The sequence below is a fragment of the Pseudophryne corroboree genome, chromosome 7, assembly GCF_028390025.1.
Source record: "Pseudophryne corroboree isolate aPseCor3 chromosome 7, aPseCor3.hap2, whole genome shotgun sequence".
NCBI classification, from domain to species: domain Eukaryota; kingdom Metazoa; phylum Chordata; class Amphibia; order Anura; family Myobatrachidae; genus Pseudophryne; species Pseudophryne corroboree.
Window position 1 is genome coordinate 394,699,548 of NC_086450.1, and position 3,096 is coordinate 394,702,643.

Sequence of the window (3,096 nt, forward strand, 5' to 3'; positions counted from 1 at the left end):
ATTGTGTTCTGCTGCTGTTTTCTCCATAATCTGTGCTTAAGTCAACATCTGGCACATGATGAGGGAGAAAGCAGTCAGCAAGCAGAGGAGTTAGAACCATCTGGTGACAGTGTGAGTACAAATGTAGGGAGGCAGGTACGTCAAGAAGTGATCCTGCGTTATTTTACAGGTCAGTTTTATTATGCTGTAATTATCCTTCACTAAACACTTTGCTCTACTTTATATTGTGTGTTTTGTTACTTACTGTTTGTTGTTTATAGTGGTGTGTCCATTGTGCTTAGTTGATGCTAACAAAACATTTACAGTCATTACCCTTGAAATACATACATACATACATACATACATACACACCAGCTTCATAAATTTTGGAGACGGACACAGGAATGTGTTTTATAGACCAATTTTTGATTTTATTTTTACAAAAACAAAATCATTTTTTTCTCTTGTGTGTGCTGGGTGCTGGCTCACTGGCACGTGCTCTTGATGAACGCCGAACAGGGGAGGTTACTGGCGTTTGGATAGGGGTCGTGGTCCCCGAGCTGGAGGTGACTTGCTGAGCTCCCATCATCGAAATATTGCTGCTCAAATTATTTAAACTTGCAATCAGCTGCGTGTTAGTAGCAGTGTGGCTGGCTACTATCCTGGATAAGGACTCATTCACCACTTGATTGTGTTGAATGAGCTGAACGAGTGCCTGCTGATGGCGCTGTTGCTCATCTATAATGCGGGTTAAATGTGCATTCATTTGGCTGTTTTCTGCCCTAATTTGCTCCATTGAGGTAGCCATTCGCCCTACTTGTACTATCAGTCTGCCCGAGTTGCGACTAATACGCGGTAGATGATGGGGCAGACTGGCAAGGTGTTGTGTATGTTGGGTGAGGCTGGCATTGGTTTGGGCCTGTTGGCTTGTCCAACTGGCCCAGAAATCGTCAGGAATTTGGCTTGGGGGCGGAGCTTGTGCCAGTTGGGGACTGAGGGATGGTTGGGGTATATCCTGCAACTGTATTGGCATGCTTGGCTCAACAGCTGTCAGTTGCAGTGTGATGGATGGCTCTTGGTCTGGGCCCTGCTGGTCCATGGCGGACATCAAGTTGTGCTCTGTATGGGGTGGGCAACATGCAATGTTTTAGTAATTTTATATTTGCATGGCTAATGCAACACATTAATACATTCATAATACTCCATTTTTGAAATTTTCACACTTGTTTTTCGCTACTTTACCAAGTTTAAAGCTAGTGTTATAAATATACCAACACAGGCGCTAACATAGACAGATTTGCATATTCCTCACCTAACTAACTCCCCTCCACACCATTACACTGTTATATTCCCTCCCCTCACCACGATATAGACTACTTACCTGTATAGTCCAGAGGAGCAGAGCAAGTAAGCCATCTACATAATGGACAGGGGCGATGTGTGAACACTAGAATGGTGTGGTTTTTTTGGGGTCAAAAATTAATTGTCTTCATAATTTAGGAATATGTGAACGTGTGTGTGCTTAATTTTTAATATAATCTGATCTTTTCTTACAAATAGGTTGTTGAGACCATCCACTAAGACCTTATATAATTGGTTTAAATCACCTTTAGCTATTTAAGACGTTACATCACATTGCTTGTTGTTAGAAAACATGTAAACTCCAAACCAACTAACAACATATTAAGTGTACTGTGTATATTATTGCTTATGTGTTTAATTTATTTTTTAACTCACCAGATAACTGAGGTGACCTGGGCTCATCACTCTGCGAACTCGCCAATAGTGCCATTGGTGGCTGGGGTAACACTGCGGAAAGTCTTCGCCTGGGTGGGGATGATGGAGGTGCGGAATCCGTCCCAAGACGCCGTGTCTTAGTAGGCCTTCTGGGTAAGTGGCCCAAGCCCTGTGATGGGCGCCTTACAGGAGCTCGGCTTCCAGAAGCAGAACCTAGGTGCAAAATTAAGAATTAATATTTTGTACTTCTATGTATTTACAGAATATGTGACTACAGTGAAGACTTACCTGCAATCCCAGCCTCATCCTGACTTGTCTGAGGCCTGTCTGGGCGGCTGGTCTGGGTGACTGTGGAAAAAGTGACCCCAACATTATTACCATGTATTTTGAAAAATGACCCACTGAAAAGCATTAATGTACTGTAAGCATCTATTAGGTATTGTTGCGTAAAAATTTTTAGCCTTAAGTGCTTCTAGATTCATGTTTTTTAGAGGTTTCTAAAAATGTACTTGATGTGGCACACAATAAATGGATATTAATTATTTAATTTGCCTCAGATATTGCAGAGATTGAGTAGTTGCAAAAGTTAAAATAATGTAATGTTTGAAAAATAGCCCCGCATTTCAATTAGTTACTAAAAAATACCTTTTGATGATTTAAAACAAACACACATGTTCAAGCATTATCGCCAAAAATTGATCCCAAAAAAAAAAAAATAAAAAAAAAAACACTGCACATGTTTTGGAACTAAAATAAATATAAAATATTGCTTAAACAAGCCGAAAAAAGCACATTAAAAACACAAACACACCTTAAGGGAGCATAGGCCTGCAATCTGTTTTGGTCCAAAAAATGCATCCTTTACACTTTAAAAATGAGATTATCTACATTTTACTGACATTTTAAGAACAATATTACAATTCAAACTTACCATCCTGCGTGGGTCGGTCCGAATCCCGGACATGAGTAGCAGACACCACTTCGCCAGGAATCAATGCCCGCACAGGCTCCTCCCAGTCCCGATAGCTTACACGTAAAGGTGGGCCACCTCCGGTTCGCCGTGCAGAATTGGACTCTTTGGCCATCTTGGCCTTGACACGCCGCTTAATATCGTAAAAACGCTTGCGGCACGTGTCCTCTGTCCGCCTCACCACACCCTCACTATTCACAGCAAGTCTGACTTGCCCCCACAGGGCAGACTTCCTGCGGGAGGACACCCTGGCAGCATCCTGACCAAACAATTGGCGATGGTGCTTCATCAGCTCACGCACCAACGCCATGTTTTCAGCATAGCTGAACTTTATATTCCTGCCAGTCTTGGTAGTGGTGCGTGGCTGCGGAGCCACAACACCCTCACTATCACTTGAAAAACCAGCAACA

The 3,096-nt window shown here is 42.3% G+C and overlaps 1 long non-coding RNA gene across 1 annotated transcript; it reads left to right on the plus strand.

Annotated features, from left to right (window-relative positions):
* Window positions 1-890: 890 nt before the first annotated feature.
* On the plus strand, window positions 891-2,231 carry LOC134943771 (uncharacterized). The gene is made up of 3 exons (XR_010181742.1): window positions 891-1,107; window positions 1,720-1,869; window positions 1,979-2,231. It is a non-coding gene; the product is annotated as an uncharacterized LOC134943771 (long non-coding RNA).
* Window positions 2,232-3,096: the final 865 nt, after the last annotated feature.